The 18486-nt window shown below is 40.3% G+C and overlaps 3 long non-coding RNA genes across 4 annotated transcripts; 1 reads left to right on the forward strand and 2 right to left on the reverse strand.

The window, feature by feature from the left end:
* The first annotated feature begins 1476 nt into the window (after window positions 1-1476).
* LOC123987971 lies at window positions 1477-2711 on the forward strand. 2 transcript variants are annotated; one of them, XR_006829561.1, is made up of 3 exons: window positions 1477-1698; window positions 2303-2441; window positions 2511-2711. It is a non-coding gene; the product is annotated as an uncharacterized LOC123987971 (long non-coding RNA). The 2 variants fall into 2 exon arrangements; XR_006829560.1 differs by lacking the exon at window positions 1477-1698 and having other exon boundaries at window positions 1992-2441.
* Window positions 2712-5349: 2638 nt separating this feature from the next.
* LOC123987934 lies at window positions 5350-7728 on the reverse strand. The gene is made up of 3 exons (XR_006829546.1): window positions 6749-7728; window positions 6304-6667; window positions 5350-6231 (listed from the first exon to the last, which is right to left on the reverse strand). It is a non-coding gene; the product is annotated as an uncharacterized LOC123987934 (long non-coding RNA).
* Window positions 7729-8553: 825 nt separating this feature from the next.
* On the reverse strand, window positions 8554-9556 carry LOC114881979. The gene is made up of 3 exons (XR_003790361.1): window positions 9141-9556; window positions 8704-9059; window positions 8554-8588 (listed from the first exon to the last, which is right to left on the reverse strand). It is a non-coding gene; the product is annotated as an uncharacterized LOC114881979 (long non-coding RNA).
* Window positions 9557-18486: the final 8930 nt, after the last annotated feature.

Here is an 18486-nt window from a genome sequence, read left to right on the forward strand (position 1 = left end):
AAATCATGTATAATTTCCAGGATACTGGCCTTTTCCCTTTCTTGAAGGTGACTCAGATCCAAGGAGTTAAGTAGTGCACTAAATCTTTGTGCCTGATCTGCTGATCTATTTGCGTTCGGATTTCTTGTTCGAGAAGAACGCGATGCAGGGGGTTTCAGTTCAAAATATTCCAATTCAATCTGCGGTATTGTAAGCGTAACGTAATCCGATGTAGTATTAATAACAAATAATTTGACTGAGCCGTTTTGTTGATTAACCAATACTTCTCCCAAAAATATACCAGGACCAGCATCAATCCTCCTAACGTAACCCGATTTAATATCACCCTTCGTTGGGACAGAAATCAAAACTTTGTTCCGAGGAGGCAACTCATACGACGAGAAAATAGGAGTGCGCAAATTTCCATCACCAAATTCCACAAGGCATGGAAAATTCTCTCCAAACCTCAGAGTAGCCCCTTGTTTTTCCAAAAATGACATTCCTAAAATTCCGGCCTCCCTAACAGGAAAGTTATCTTCCACCACTTGAAAATATACAGGGATGCCATGCACATTAATAACTACCTCACCCCATGTCTGGACTATACCTGCACTAATGCCGGTAAGATGGTAAACTAAATTTTCGTCAATCGACAAATCAGGATTTAATTCCCTTCGTTTAATCAGGTTAAGTTGAGAGCCAGTATCTACGAGGAATTTAGCGAGACCATTCCGAAAATGTTTGTGTTCTAAAGGAATATATGGTGATCGTCTGATCTGATTTAAACTGGTTTCGCGGCAGACGCGGTGGATCCGGCGCGAGAGATAAGGGGTTCCCTTCGTGCTGCGCCCGTCGACGAAACCCCCCTTGAGTTTAAAGGATTTTCCGGTTGCCTAGAAGTTGAAGGAATTGGCGATCGCGGTTTCCACCAACCATGGTCAGTATTTTCCCGTTCTAAATTTATATTTTCGTGACCACGATTTATATTTCCCCTCCGGCATTGGAAATCCGTATGGCCTAGTTTCCCACACCTTCGGCACCTAGAAGCGTCGCGACTTGGCCCCCCGCGTTGATAATCCCTTCGCGCATAACATTGCCTGGAAAGATGACCCGTTTTTCCACAATTATAACATCTATTTCCGCGCACTTCTGCCGTCAAAACCTTAGGATTACTATCAAGCGGTTTAGGATTCCGAGATGTTCGCGGAGTGTCCATCTGAGCCTCAATTTCCGCTGCTAATTTTGCAGCAGCTACAACGTCACTTAGACGATCCCTAGAAACGGTACCCGCAATTATATCATTCCGCAATCCCTTCAGAAAACCGTGTACCGCACTCTCCGAGAATAAAGTTTGAATTCCTAAAAATTTTTCCAAATCATAACTCTCTCTAGCTGCCTGTAACCCGTGATCTAGAATTCCGTTTACCCTAAATCCAAATTCCTCTATCGTTTCCCGCTCATCACGACGTACAGTTTTTATTTCATTTAATATATCGGTTAAATTGAAAGTCCTAGCATAAGCGGATTTAATTAAACTGATCAACTCCTCTACAGTTTTAGGACTTGCCTTACCTACTATACTTCTATAAACGTGATGCTGCATCCGACTTTGGATCAACGCGAGCAAATAGACTTTATCACCCAGCTTGACTAAAGAATCAGCGAGTCGACACTGTGCAATGAAGTGGTTCACTGAAGATGATTTACCATCAAACTGAGGTACGAATTTACTTAATAAATCATATGGAGCACGCGACGAAACAGAAGACTCAGGTAGCGTCATTACTGGATTTTCGGGTATATCTTTACCCGAAGGTTGTAATAAAGGTTGGACAGGTACTGCATCGGAAATATTTAATTGATTGTCGACACCGCGTGAAGAAGAGGGAAACGCGTTGGAAGTTGTTGCCCCAAATGAAACTGGCGTATTATTCACCGTGCTACTGGCAAGATTTGATATATCACCTGTCGCACCCCAGCTCTGTATGATAGTCTGTTCGGGAACAGGAAGTGACTTCTGCAACTGTGTTTCAGTATTGTGCAAGGAAAAAGAAGACCCTATGCTAGGAGATTCTCCCTTAACATCCTCTATATACATAACATTAACACCACGCAGACTATTTTTGCGACTCTTCCTCCTTCTGGCTTTTACTAACTTCTTTGCTAACGGCGGCATTTTGTCGATTCAAATATACCGATTATAACTAATATTCTATAATGTAATCGGTTATAATTTAGACTTACAGTTTGTTGCGACGAATCAATTAGTATTCCGCAAAAAGTCACTTTAAAGTTTTTGCTAAATTAAACCTTCTCTTTGCAGGTGTACGGTCCTATCCGTCGGCGACCCGTTGATTAGGTTGACCTCGGTTTATGGGAAGATTCCTTAGTACTCCGGCTCGATGGTCCCCAATTCAGCAACAGGTACCCCAGTAGGATCCGTCCGCAATCAGCTGCTTCAGGTAGGCCTCAGCTCCGTGAGCAGTCCGCTCAGGTCTCTGGATTTTATTTCGTCCTCTCTTATGCTCCAGGAATGATTTCAATGATGACGTGGATGAGGTGCGTGTGATTTCGGTGGATGGCTTGCACGGCAGCCGAAATCACCTGTCTCCGGTATTTACCCTTCGCTCCTGGGGAAACCGTGCCAAAACCCAAGAGGGAGAAGTTGCACTTAACTTTGTCCACTTATTTAATATGTAACAGTTCAATAAAATAGTTTGTAGAATTTTTAATTGACTGTTTAATACACACCCGCGAGCTAATAAAGTAATTTAAGTGTACATACGTTTGTCACAATCACTTTATTTAACTATTCAGTTATTTCACTGTTTTAAATTGTTTCTCCGAACTATCACCTTAAAATTGTCACCTTTTAAATGTTTATCCCCACTTTTGAACTATCCCTTTTTGAAATATCCCACCGCTGTCACCAAATATGTTGCGTGTCCGTTCACGGTGTATAGGGATTTCTGGGGAATTGGGCGCAGGTAAGGTGATTCGTGGAGCGCGAAGGCGCTCCGCTCGCAAGGCGCGAAAATAAAACAAATAAACTATGTTCACTGTTGATTATAGTTTAATCTCAAGAACTTAATCAAGCTGTTTCAATCAAGTATGATATTGATTTTCGGCGTGAGAACAACTTTGCAGAGTCAAGCGACAAAATCATTCTGAACGTTCTACGCTTAGCGGAGGAGATCTTCGCGCGTCGTCGGTCGATTCCCCTTCCTTGATGGATCCTGGATCCTCCCTCAGGATCATCCCTCGTCCAATGGTGGAGGAGTCCACCCCGTCTCGCGTGGGCCCCTTCTCCTGGCTGTGGTCCACCCTCAGGCGCGTGGAAGTGGAGGCGCTCCGCCAAGACACTAGAACGTTGCAGCGCACATGTGCTACGAGAAAGCGTGGGACCCAGAGAAAATAGGAAAAGACAAGACCTTGTACTTGCCAAAGGCAACTCTTGAGGAAATTTACGACCCTCTTAGAGTGCATGAAAAGACAGGATATCGAAAAGACTTCGTTACTTTTAAGGACCGTTCGTGACTTGGTCGAAAACAACGAATTAGCTATGGTCTATCATAAATTTGTCTTTTAGGAATTTACTAAGTGAAACTATTCCATTCTCTGGATTTCCGGCCTTCTCTCAGCTCGATCACCCATGTCGAGGGGTTTACAACTTTAGGCTTTGTTTATTTTATAATACGAGCGTACACGCAGATGGTTTAAACTCCGCTCTTAATTTATAGCCATCGATACAAAAGATCCTCGAAGAACATTCGAGACATATCGATACAATAGTCTATTCGATAAATATTCCCATGTCAATGTCGCCATACCATTCTAGACATATTCACGTGATAAACGTTTCACGTTACAATGGTATGAGCTAGGGAAATTTATGAATTTATGAACACTAGGTATCTATATACTTTATGGTTTATGGTTGCGCTCTTTACTTTTACTTGGCCCGGTTTCCTATCTTAGTTGGCATGGTCATCGGTTATCGATGACGTCTGTTTACTCTCTCTGAGCATTGTGCATCATGTATGTACCTATATATTTGTTATGTGTTGCGATATGAAGTGTTAAGTGTTAACTAAACTGTATGAATTACTAATTATTAATTGTTGAATTTTCTAATTTAAATTTTGAATTTATTCGACAGTGCGCGTTCTAATGTGCTACACTGAGACGCATTGCAGTGTATGTTTTAGTGTGGTGCTATTTCCTTCGATCTGCTCCGTTTTGTGTATATTATATTATATTATATTATGACCATATTTATATTTATATTTATGCTTATTATGTCCAATCTACGTTCGATTTACGTTCAACTTATGACCAATTCATGTATTGAATATATTATATATTATATTATATTATTATTTTAGACTTTGGATTATGTTCAGTTATTTCAGTTATATTAGGTTATACTTAGTCAGTATTCTGTGCTAAATTGTATCGTATTGTATTATATAACTCCCTATCTCCTATTATATTATTATAATTGAGTGAACAAATGTACAGGGTGATTAACGGTAGCATATGACATATTGAATTACATTAAATTAAATGACCTGATTTTGATTATTAATATGTGCTTGTGTTATTTCACTGTACCTGTTGTGATTATATCCATCTGCCATAGTTTAATGGGTCTGATTATATAATGGAATTTAGTAGAGTTTGGTTTATCTGCATTGGATGGCTGAACGAGTTTATATTGTGTGCTTATATTGCATTTATATTCCTTTATATATTTTAAGGACAGGTTTGATCTTGGTTTCTTAGTTTCTTAGTTTTTAGTTTCTATTGTAGTATTATAGATTGTATATAGATTGTTTTCAAGCTTCCAGGGGTTTCTGGTTTTCAAGCATTATCAGTATAATTGTGAACTATAAGATGTATTACATATTTCCTTAGCACCCTGAGATATGAATGACGTTGACTTTGGTTTATTGTTCGCTGTTCACTATTCTTATTCGGTCACTCTGACATGTATCAAAGATTTCTTCCCCAATTGTGTGTTCATGTTTCATGTTTCTATAAGATCATTCACTGCTCATTTTGTAGCTCTTCGCACCCCTTCAGGATGATGTTGCACATTATGGCTAACACAATTCTAATGTAGATGTGATAGTTGGTGGATTAGTGAACTTATGGTGGTTTACAGTACTCTATGCAATCTTTTGAATCTTGATTTATCCTATCTCAACTATAATCCTGGTTTTAATTTGGTAGGTGTAAGTCCAGTAATGGGTAAAATGGTAGGTGCTCCTGGAAGCATACGCTACAGCAGTCTTTCTGGCATTATACAATGTCTTTATTGCTTTCTATACATACATACATATATATGCATCATTGTTCCTTAAATTCTTTGAATTCTCTGATTTTCTGGACCGTGGATCTCACTAGCCTTTCTTACAACAATGTTTGGCTTGATTTTATTACTCATATGCCTTTTCTATTAATTAGGATTAAAGGGGGCTTAATGGAATTGTGTCATTTAAATCATTTAAATTGACTATAATATAAGGAGTTTAATTAATCATCTACATTAGTATACTTTATTAAATTGATTACATTTGGCGTGTTTTTGTTACATATTATATATATACATATGTTTATAGTAATTTTGATCTATTTTTCTTCATATTAGGGATTAGTTCTCTTTTACTTTCATATTATGGTTCAGTAATAATACGGTGGTATGTGGTGTTTATTATTTGATTAGTTTTGTTCATCACACGTTGTATTACATTGACTTACTTGTATCTGTATCAGTATTAACGTTAATATCATACTTATCGGAGCGGTATGATAATTCAGTAACAATCTACGCAATTTATAACTATCTGAATTGTTTTGATCTGCTTCATGTTTTATGCTGATTTACGTCTCATGTTGCTCCTCATATTATGTCAGGTGGGTATTTTCTTTTCCTATTAATCGTTACGTTTTGCCTCCACTTCTATTGGCTGGCGTAAGGGTTTCCTGCAGATGGACTAGGATTGTGGTTACGATTTGATATTTAATACTATGGTTAACTTCTTATGTTAATAGTTCTATTTCTACCTATTATGCTCATTATGTCCATCATCATTAATCTTATGAGATATATGTTGCTACTTATCTTTATTGATGATTTGCTCACAATAATTTATAATTGTTGTTCTTTGCCTTCATTTGATCATTGATTGTTTCTCCACCATCTCTGCTTGTCAATCACGCTTGAGGTTGTGGTTGTGTAGAATGTTCCTGCAAGCAAATTTAAGCAATTTCAATAATTTCAATGAATAATTTCAATTATTAGTGTTACATTATGCTCACCATCTATTTATTTTCTTCCTTTCTCCTTCTTTTATTCCCAGCTGATCTTCTTTGAAGATATGGTACTTTTTCCATGAATTGATGGGACAGGAATGTATTATGTACTGTACTTGATGTTTGGCGTTAGCGTCATCGATTGGCCTGCTCTATTTTATGTTGCTCGTCTTCTAAGTACATCTGTTCGTTGCAGGGTTGCTCGGTTCTACATAGTACAGACTAGTAGTTTAAATAATCCTAATGGACTTTCATTTACACTATCTTGGTTATCTTGGCTTCTCAGGAGGGATCCTCAACTTCGCTGGTTTGAGCGTTTCATGTAAGCTCTCAGTTTACTTCTTATTATTTGTAATTTTCTTTCAGTCACCTTGATAGTTTTAACAGATGATTATGGGGAACTCCCTGTCACACATGCATTTATTTATTATACTACACATATATGGCGTACCCTTTCTTTTGTGGTGATCTTGTTTCTTGGTTCTTCATTTTGAAGTGATGCGTGTGCCTACTTCGCATTAGAATCCGCTGTTTCTGGTTATACTCTATATTTTACCTTTTACTTCTGACAATAATTAGCAGCATTCTATGATTTATTTCTTTTCTCTCATGACTGGCATTTGCTATCTGCTATTGTCTGGCGTCTTTTACTTTACGTTTCACATCCTTGGTTTATTTTCATTTGAATTTATAGTTCATCTTGAATTTTATTTTAACGATGTGATTACATTGTGTGCTAGTGTTAAATATTAAATACTCTTTACTATTATTCGTCTCCTGCTGCTTGGTTGCTTGCTTGTATGTTTGACGTTTGAGGTTTTGGAGGTTTTGTTGGTTATTCGCTTTTGCTTTGCTTATGCCGAGTTCACATGTGCTCGCTTGCTTGCTCGCTTACTATGCTTCTTATGTTTAGTTCGCATGTTTATTACTGTTTCTTTCTTTCTTTTCAACTGTTTCATTGATTGTTCTGTTGCATTAAATGCATATATACGTTGATTTTCTGTTGTACTTTGTGATTTGTGATTGAATTACGTTTAATCACGTTTAATTATGTTTATTATTTTATTATTGTATTCATCTGTCAGCTGTTATTTACTGTTCGTTCATGGGCTCTTCTATTCATGGGCTTCATGGGCTTATTGATTAATTATTCATTATTCATTATTTATTGTTGCATTTTTGGGGCATTCGAAGCGCTATTCTTGTCATGAGCGTTTGAGCGTTTGCGTGTGTGTGTAAAGTATGTATGGGACAAGTCATCGAGGATTGCAGCCTACGAAGATGTGGCACAGTCAACCGGGGAAAGGACTCGCCCCGAGACCTGACTGTGCTGAAGGAAAATATGACCCTGCCTTTACCGGCAGGTCGGCGTGATGACCTCAGGGATAAGGCACATCATCAGCAACCTACCAGGTGGACGAAGATGGGCACGGTCAACTGTGGAGATACGATGTCCCTGTCCTGGTCGTGCTGAAGCAGGTGAACACATGGCGCGATCACCCGTTGAGTGGGGAAGTCCTCCGGTACCTGGTCGTGGCCGAAGAAAAATGGCCTGTCTTCGTGGAAGGTCAGATGGGCGTGATGACTGCAAGGATAAGCCACATCATCATTATCAACCTACCATGGTGGACGAAGACATGGCGCGATCACCCGTGGAGATACGATGTCCCGGTTCCTGATCGTGGCCGAAGAGGAACCCCTGTCCTGGCAATAGTGCTAGGCAGGCGAAGAGGTGGCGCGGTCACGCCGGGAAGGCGCGATCCTGGATGATGCCCCGGTGCCGATCGTTGCTGAAGAAAAAGTCCTGCGTGTACTGCTCAGGTTGAAAATGTCCTATCGTAAGATCGGAGGTGCAACGGCGTGGTTCCGCAATACCCTAGCGCATAGCGGTTTGCGGGAGGACGGAATAATGCGAAATGCATTGAATTGCCAAAGCGCCGTTGTGGCTATACGTTGGTAACCTTTTATATATCCCAAAGGATGAAGAGGTACTGGCGGCCCACGCAGGGGAGAGGTATTAGTGGGTAGTATATCCAGCCGCGGGACTGTCCCTTCTGGACTACCTGCTCAAGGTCGCCCCTTCTGGGCTGAGACCTACTCTTGGGTTAAACCCAACCCTTCGGGGTCGGGTTGCCAGGTTGCCCCCTTCTGGGGTTGCCTCTTTGGGTTTGCCCCCACCAATGGGCGCCAGGCTGCCCCCTCAGGGCGGGTATGAGTCCCACACTGCCCGGGCCCCCTGTAGCCGAATAGACGAAAGGGCATCCCGCGCGTGCATAAATGCATTTCCTCTTCTAAACCAAAAAAAAAGGGTTAGGTTAGGTTGTGTAAAATGTTCCTGCAAGCAAACTTGAGCAGTTTCAATAATTTGAAACAATCAATCAATTATTTGTGTTACATTATGCTCACCATCTATTTTATTTTCTTCTTTCCTGCTTTTACTCCCAGCTGATCTTCTCTTCTTTGAAGATATGATACTTTTCCCATGAATTAATGTGACAAGAATGTATTATGTATTGTATTTGTATTTGATGTTTGGCATTAGCGTCACCAATAGGCCTGCTCAATTTTATGTTGATCGTCTTCCAAGTACGTCTGTTCATTGCAGGGTTGCTTGGTTACACGTGGCACAGTCTAGTAGTTTAAATAATCTTAATTGACTTTAATTCACATTATCTTGGTTATCTAGGCCTCTCAGGACGGATTCTCAGCTTCGCTGGTTCCCTCGGTTCCCTTCTTATTATTTGTAATTTTCCTTCAGTCACCTTGATAGTTTTAACAGATGATTATGAGGAGTCCCCTGTCACATATATAATTATTTATTATGCTATACATATATGGCGTACCCTCTCTTTGTGGTGATCTTGTTTCTTCATTTTGTGGTGATACGTGTGCCTACTTCACATCAGAATCCGCTGTTTCTGATTATACTTTATACTATACTTTACCTTTTACTGACAATAATTATCAGCATTTTATGTTTTACTTCTTCTCCTTGCTGGCATTTGCTATCTGTTGTCTGGCATCTTTACTTTACCTTTTACATCCTTGGTTCATCTTCATTTTCATTCCAATTTTATAGTTCATTTTGAATTTATCTTGAACGATGTGATTATATTGTGTGCTAGTGCTAAATATTAAATACTCTTTACTATTCATTTTTGCTGCTTGGTTGCCTCGCTGTATGTTTGACGTTGAGGTTTTTGAAGGTTTTGTTGGTTATTCGCTTCTGCTCTGCTTTGCTTATGCCGAGTTCACATATGCTCGCTTGCTTGCTCGCTTACTATGCTTCTTATGTTTAGTTCGCATGTTCGCATATTTTACTGCTTCTTTCTTTATTTTAACTACTTCATTGATTGTTCTGTTGTATTAGATGCATGTATCCGTTGTTTTTCTGTTGTATTTTATGATCTAATTACGCTTAATCACGTTTATTATGGTTGTTATTTTATTACTGTAATTGTTATTTATTGTTCGTTTATGGGCTCTTCTATTCATGGGCTTATTGACTCACTTATTTTTATTGGCTCACTTATTCATTGTTGCATTTATTTTGGGGTATTCGATGCGCTATACTTGCCTTGTCTTGTCATGAGCGTTTGTGTATGTGTGTGAAGTATGTGAGGGACAAGTCATCGAGGATTGCAGCCTAAGAAGACGTGGCACAGTCAACCGGGGAAAGGACTCGCCCCGGGATCTGACTGTGCTGAAGGAAAATATGGCCCTGCCTTTACCGGCAGGTCGGCGCGATGACCTCAGGGATAAAGCACATCATCAGCAACCAACCAGGTGGACGAAGACATGGCACGGTCAACTGTGGAGATGCGATGTCCCGGTTCCTGACCGTGTTGAAGAGCAAGCCCTGCTGTAGCAGGTGAACACATGGCGCGATCACCCGTTGAGTGGGAAAGTCCTCCGGTACCTGATCGTGGCCGAAGAAAAATGGCCTGTCCTCGTGGAAGGTCAGGTGGGCGTGATGACTGCAAGGATAAGCCACATCTTCATTATCAACCAACCATGGTGGACGAAGATGGACACGGTCAACTGTGGAGATACGATGTCCCGGTTCCTGGCCGTGTCGAAGAGCAAGCTCCTGCCCTGGTAAGTGAACACATGGCGCGACCACCCGTGAATGGGCTTACTCCGGTTCCTGGTCGTGGCCGAAGAAAAATCCTGTGCGTAATCGTGCAGGTTTGTTATAAATTTTTGACTTCGCGAAAACGATTGATTCCCTTCGACGGTTCTGGGGTAAGTGCCATGCCGTTCCTCATGGTCCTCCTACCAGAAGATGCAAGATCTTCCCCACTCCGTGACCAGATCCTTCTAGAAAATCCTTATTTTTTTACACGTGCCATGCAGCACTATGACTTCGGGTCATCGGCCACACGCGCGTTCCTTCGAGAATCGGCGATCGAACTCCCTATCGCCGTTCCATAAACAAAACATCCGCGACTCTTAGAATTCGTCGCACCTCAAGTATCAATTACCGCCGGCCTAAGTCCGATGACAGACGTATGGCTCGGGGTATCGATAGCCTAAATAATCCTGAGAAATCCTTGGAAAGCAGGTCAAAGCCCCAAATGCAATGACCCTGCCACGTGTCAACCCTTGCACACGTGCTGACGCTAACAGGTTGAAAATGTCCTACTGCTGGATCGGAGGTGCAACGGCGTGGATCCTCAATCTATCATGGTTGCCTAGCGCATGTCAGATTGAGGGAGGACGGAATAACGCGAAATGCGTTGAAGTGCCGAAGCGCCGTTGTGGCTATACGCTGGTATTCTTTATATATTCTAACGAGTGAAAAGGTACCGGCGGCCCACGTTAGAGGAGAGGTTTTAGTGGGTAGTATGTCCAGCCACGGGAGTGCCCCCCTATGGGCTGCCCGGCTAGGTCGCCCCTTCAGGGCTGTGACCTCAACCTCACCCCCCCCCAAACCCTTCCGGTTGGGTTGCCAGGTTGCCCCCCTCTGGGGTTTCCTCTTTGGGTTAGCCCCCACCTCACGGGCGCCAGGCTGCCCCCTCAGGGCGGACATGAGTCCCACACTGCCCGGGCCCCCTCTAGCCGAATAGACGAAAAGGGGAACCAGCCCGCGCGTGCGCAAACGCATTTCCTCTTCCAACTGAACCAAAAAAAAAAGGGTTAGGTTAGGTTTTTTTATTTTTTTTTTTCAATTTTTAAATATTTTTTGTACACTTTCTGTTCATTTTTTTCATTTTTTAAATATTTTTTTCACTTTTTTTTTCTTAATGTGCTCACTGAGATCAGTGCATAAACCACTTTTGGGACGATTTTAGTTTTTGACCTCTACCGGGACGGCGGGTGGAAGTTAAGAGATGGGATGACCACCGCTGGAATCGCCATCTCAAGGGCTATCTATGGTAAAAAAATGAGATCGATCTGAGGTTACCCCGTAAACCACAACTCAACCGAAAATTCGGACATTGGATATATTTTGGAAGTTGATTAGAAATACCCGCTAGAATTACACGACAAGCATGCAGATTTACCTTTTTATCCAATACGCGAGAAGCCTCGTAATGCCAAACATGAAAAACTACTCGCTACACTTCAGGATAAGCAACATCAGGATAAGTTACATCATCCATTACCGCAATCTTCAAGAATGCTTAAATCATGGCTTAAAGGTTTCTATAATTCATCGCGTTTTAGAATTTAAACAATCTCTATGGCTTCGCGAATACATTAATTTAAACACGCAACTTAGAACTGTAACTAAAAATGATTTTGAAAAGAACTTATTTAAATTAATGAATAATGCAGTCTTTGGTAAAACTATGGAGAACGTTAGAAATCATGTAGTCGTTAAATTAGTTACAAAATGGGAAGGTAGATACGGCGCTGAGGCCCTGATAGCAAAACCAAATTTTCATAGCAGATCAATATTTTATCATAGATATTTTAAAATAGAAATGCGAAAGTTGGAAATTAAATTTAGAAAACCCATTTATGTTGGTATGTGTATTCTGGATATATCAAAAACATGTTTGTACAAATTCCATCATGATTATGTTTGGCCGAAATTTAAACATCTTTGTAAAATATTATACACAGACACAGACAGTCTTATATACGAACTGGAATGTGATGACATATACGATGTAATGAAACGCGATATACATCGGTTTGACACGAGCGACTATACCGAGGGCAATGTTTACACTATTGTAACGTCCCGCTAAGAAGACCCGGCATTTTTTCGTTTTTACTATTGTAACGTCCCAGTGATAGGTACGTCACTGCATCGACGTATAGGGAGAGCGGTTCCCTAAGAAGGCGATTCGTATGAATGTATTAGGGATTGTAGGTTCGCGTGGTGTGCGGTTGAGGAGTAAAATCCAAACATTAATGTATCAAACCAAAGATTTATTCGAATAGGTAAGTATTTGATAACTGAATATGCTTGTTCTGAGTATAATATAAAAATAACGCTGGTATAATTATAATTAGTACGCCCTAGATTAGAAAATACAGTGAAAAGTATATGATTAGTAATTAGTATTAGAATTAGTATGCGCTTTAATCTATGGATACAGCCAACACTCTGTACAATCACCAACTACGCTAAGTATTGGAAACTATACTTCAGTGGCTTGTACGGTACCCTCAGACACGCGTGGACTTTGCCTACAGGTCGCACTTAGTTTCTGGGCTAGCCAGAGCTGTGTTAAGTACAGGCCGTTTCAAGGAGCTTCGCTCCTCGCTAGCTCTTTATACTTGAGTATGGCTTAGTAGAAAACACCTGATTAACACGTTACGTACCGTGAGTAGGATGTCTACAAATCTGAAGTCTCGCACGTCACCACTGAGAGAAAAGGATAAAGTTTACTCTTGTGCTCTATCGTTGCCTAAGCAATTCAGCGCAGAGCTTTCCTCTACTACCAGAGTGCTGTCTGTATTCGACCGAAGTCGGAGATGATCTGATCTGACACTGCGTGGAACGCCTCTATTTATAGTCAGATTCTGCTGACTTAGCGTTTTTCTTCTACATAGAATTCCTTTCGTCTTCTGGAATTCCCCATCACGTGTGTGCCGAGTACCCCTACTCTAGAATCTCACCGACTGACTTACCGACAAAACGTTTACCGACTCATTTTACTAGACTGAATTATCTTTTAAAGTTTGAAATAAAAATTATTTATTACAAATATACAGGGTGTTCGACAACAGGTGGGCAATATTTTAAGGGGTGATTCTAGGGATCAAACTAAGACGAAAATCAAGAATAACGAAATAGCGTTTACGGCTTTGTTGTCTAGTTATTAACGTTTAAAAATTCGAGTAAAAAGCGCCAGAAACCTGCAATCCGCTCAGCACCGACGACCGAACGTCAGCTGAGCAGGGGTCGGTACAGTCATAACCAAGAATCGTTCAATAGTAGAAACTTACCTCGTGCTATTCTGTTTCTCGGTACCCCACCATTCGGCTTTGATTCTTGGTTATGACTGTACCGACCCCTGCTCAGCTGACGTTCGGTCATCGGTGCTGAGCGGATTGCAGGTTTCTGGCGCTGTTTACTCGAATTGATAAACGTTAATAACTAGACAACAAAGCCGTAAACGCTATTTCGTTATTCTTGATTTTCGTCTTAGTTTGATCCCTAGAATCACCCCTTAAAATATTGCCCACCTGTTGTCGAACACCCTGTATATACAAATTAAACTAAACATTTCTCATAAACTTTAACTAGATAGATAGATAGCTTTATTTCTCGCCTTTCGGCTTTGAAAGGGGGTTTGGCACGTGAGTGCGCCTACAATATTTTATAAGATATGTACATTATAAGTTTAACACAATAACGTCCGTTCAGGTCTTCTGTCCCTGGCCTATCTCCTTCCTTCTTCGGATTATTTCGCTCATCCATTTTCTCCCCTACTCTTGACCCTGCAAAATATTCCACCTTGTTAAATCATTATCCCTTTCTACTTCCCTACATTCTTCTAACAAGTGTTCTATTGTCTCCTCTCCTAATCCACACATTCTACAGACGTTGTCCTCTTTCTTTTTCCAGTATCTATTGCCTCTTTCTTCATTCCCACAACTGAACCTTGCAATCATTGACTGGTCCCTTCCTTTGTATTCTGCTTTCAAATAGTAAGCTCGGTTTTCCTCCCTTATCCTTCTGTAATTTCCGTTATACCTTCCTATTACTATCCTGTCATAAAATGATTGGCACTGCTCTGCTCTGTCTAACTGTGATAGATTTTCTGCTAGCGTCAGTTCTCCCGTGCATCTAGCTTTAACCTCCTTTATTTCTATTCCTTTCTCTTCGTAGTATTGTCTTCTCTGTTCTTCCCATTTCGACCTTTTCCTCTCGCATTTTGTATCTATCTCTTTCCAGCATTCTAGTATTATCTTGTTAATTCCTTTCGTCCTTGTTTTTTCTTCGTATCTCACTGCTCTCCTGCCTGCTTCTATTCTTATTTTGTCCTCCTTTGCTTCATCCATTACTATATATGTTGGTGTATTGAAGTCCAATCCTAATACCCATTTTATGTACTTTGTATGTAGTTTTTCAAGTCTCTCCGATTCGCTCCATCCCCATATCTCTGCTGCATACATCATAACGCTTTTCACCAAGCTTCTGTAGATCTTCATCCTTCTTTCAAAGTTGTTTTTGAATCTCCTTTCTCCTATTCCCCATGTTTGCTTCATCACTATCATCGCCTTTTTCGCTGTTTCTCTCCAGTGCATCTCCGTTCCTCCATTTTTCTGGAAGTGATACCCTAGGTATTTGAAGTCTTTTACTTCTTCTAATTCTTCTTCTCCCCATTTCCATATCTGCTTTTTCTTCTGACTTCTTCCTTTCTTGAAAATTATTATCTTCGACTTTCCAGCGTTTAGCATTAACTCTCTTCTTTCAAAGTATCTTTTCATTCTGTTTATCATTTCCTTTAAGTCCTGCGGATGTGTTGCTAATAGTACGATGTCATCTGCGTACGACAGTGACCAAAACTTCTCTTTTCCGATCACCATTCCTCCTGCTTGTCCTTCTCTCAATTTCTCTTCAAGGTCCGCCGAGTATAACGAGAATAGGGTAGGGCTTAGTGGACATCATTGCCTTAATCCTTTCGTTGTCCAAAACTTTTCAGATACTTTCCCATTAACTCTTATCCTATTCTCTGTTTCTTTGTAAATTTCGTTAATTCTCGTTCTTAGAGTGTTACTTATTCCTTTTTCCTCCATAACCTTGCTCAGTTTTTCTCTGTTTACTTTATCGAAAGCCGCTGTTAGATCTGCGAAGAAAGCATATAGCTTTCCTCCCTTTTCTTTGATTTCTCTGTTTACCACGTAGTTCAGAATAAAAATGTTGTCCATTGTGCTTCTTCCTTTTCTGAAGCCTGCTTGCGTCTCTGGTATGATTTTCTTTTCCTCTAGTTCTGCACTTAATCTGTTCTCCAGAATCATCGCGTATATCTTGTTTGCCGTATTTAGTAGCGTTATCCCTCTGTAATTCTTTACATTATCCCCATCTCCCTTCTTAAATATAGGGCTAATTATACCTACTTTCCATCTCCTTGGCATTCCTTCTCCCTTCCATACTTTGTTTATCAGTGTTGTGATTCTGGTGAGTACCTTTCTTCCTCCATGTATCGAGACCTCGTTTTCTAGGCCGTCTTCCCCTGCTGCTTTCCTTTTTTTCAATTTCTTAATTTGCCTCATCACTTCTTGCTCCGTTATAATTTCATTTGTATCCTGTTGTTCCTCTGTATCCTCTAATCTCTCTTCTTCTTGATCCTATTGTTCTTTTCCTTCTAATAATTCCATGAAATATCTTCTTCAGCCCTGTATACTTACTTTGTTTGTTGTTCCTATTCTTTTTTTCCTTTCCCGTCTGATATATTTCCATATTTCATTTGTGTTTTTAATTTGTTCTATTTCTTCTTCTTCTTTCTTCTGTTGTTGGTCCTTCTTCTTCTCGCAGAGTTTCTTGAGTTCTCTCCTTTTCTAAATGTATGTCACCTTTTCCCCTTTCCCTCTTCTCCATTTTCTCAGCTCTTTTCTCGTTTCCCTTTTTCTCTCTGTACATTCTTTATCCCACCATTTCTTGTACCCTGGTTTCAATTCCATTACCTTTACCACTTTCTTGAGTACCGTCCCGTTGATCTTATGTACCATTTCTTCCATCATTTCGTTTGAATCCTCCTTTTCGAATTCAATTTGTTTCACTTCCTCCTGGTAGTGTCTCTTTCCTTCCTCCGTCCAAAGCCGTCTCTCCTTCCATATCTCTTCTTCTTGCTTCTCTACACTGGTTTCTCCATAAATTTCTAATTTCAGCGGTAAATGATCTGACGCTATCCTCTCTTCTATCCTGAAACTTCTGATATCTTCTTTAATTGCTGGGTCTACTAATACATAATCGATTACTGTGTTTCCTTTGCCCCCGATGAAAGTATATTTACCTTCTTCGTCTCCTTCAAAATTACCGTTCATAATTTCCCATCCGTTGTCTTCTACCATTTCTATTAGCCTGGTTCCTTCTATGTTTTTTATCTTATCTCTCGATTTTCTCGTTTCTTTGTCTTTCCTATCCTCATTGCTAAATGATCCTTCTAAAGCTATTCTTGCATTGAAATCCCCGCCGATTATAAGTCTTTCTTCTTTCATACCTCCGATTGCATCTTCTATATTCTCTCTCGTCTTTTTCATATCTCTGCTGTATACCATGATTATGCTCCATATGTTACCTTGTATCTCAATCCTCCTTTCTTGCATGTCCGAATTTTCCTTCTATGTATCTCTTTCTGTTATCCTTTTCTTCACTCTCGTTATGATGCCTCCGCTCGCTCTACCTTTGTTCTTCTCTTTTTTTGCCAGTTGACATTTCCAGTTGAAACTGTTCGGTAACCTGTTCTGTAACCCACTCCATTGTTTCTCGTCTACCCAAGTTTCAGTTAGTCCTACAAAATCGTATGTCTCCACATATTCCCAAAATTGCTTATCTTTATTGTACAGACCTGCGACGTTCCAGAAACCTATCGATAATGTCTTATTCTTTACTTGCTGCTTGTCATGTACCTTCTGTTTTCTTTTCTCGTTCTTTTCATTGTTGTAATTTCCCTCTCCTCCCCTGTTCGTCTTTTCAGACGCGGGAGGAGTGGTACTTAGCGCCTTATCTTCTGTCGCGGTCCCGTTTCGCTCGGTGTCTCTCTCTGAAATTAGAGAGTCACCGAACTTTGTCGGCTCCAAAATTTTGCCTCTTCAAGTCCTACTCCCTCTTTCCATTTGAAAATCCTGTCGTTTATCCTTACCTTTCTGTATCCTATTTTCACGTGTGCTCCCTGCTCTCTCTCCGCTTTCGCAATTCCTAAGATTGCCTTCTGAGTTTTTCTTTCGTTTTTTGTTAAATCATTATCAATGTATATTTTCTTACCTTTCAGTTTGCCCTTCTTTATCATTATCTCCTTTTTCTGTTGCCAGTTTCTTAACTTTGCTATCAAAATACTCCCTCTCTCTCCCTTTCTCGTCCAGAAAGCATTCTCTATTTCCACTTCCACCTGCAAATTTTCTGATATTACCTTTACTGCCGTATCTTTCGGTGTTTCGCCTCTTGGTAGATCTTCTCCTTTCAGTGTGATATTGTTTCGTTTCTCCCTTTTTTCTCTTGCCTCCTCTTTTCGCTCTATACGGTTTATTCTTTCAATTAATTCGTCCGCCTCATCTCTTTTCGTTTCTAGATTTTTAATTCTCTTCTGTATTTCTTGTTTTTCTCGCTCCCATGCTTCTTGCTTTCTTTTCCATTCTTCTTTTAGTTCTCTTATTTCCTTATTTATGAATTCGTTTTCTTTCTTAATATCTTGTGTGTCCTTCTTCACTGTCAGCACAAGCTCAGTCAATCTGTCTAACTTGTCCATTTTTATATCTTTAGGTTCGCCTTCTATTCCTTCGCTTTCTGTTCCTTCCCCTTCCGTAGCTTCTTGTGGTGGTGATCTTCCTACTCTTCTTGCTTTTTGGAAATTTTCTATCAGTTCTTTCTCCACTCTTCTTCTTTCTTCTTCTGCTTCTTCTTCTTCTCTTTTTCTTTTAAACGAGTCCAGCAATGATCCTTGGCTGCCCGACCTATACTTCCCAAGCTGTTCAGCTAAAGTCGGCCTTTGTCTTTTTCCGGAATCCTTTGGTCTCTTCTTCTCTCCTGTTTTACTCATCTATGTTTTTCTCTCTCTGTGTTCG

Source organism: Osmia bicornis, chromosome 7, assembly GCF_907164935.1.
Source record: "Osmia bicornis bicornis chromosome 7, iOsmBic2.1, whole genome shotgun sequence".
In the NCBI taxonomy this organism is placed as follows: Eukaryota; Metazoa; Arthropoda; class Insecta; order Hymenoptera; family Megachilidae; genus Osmia; species Osmia bicornis.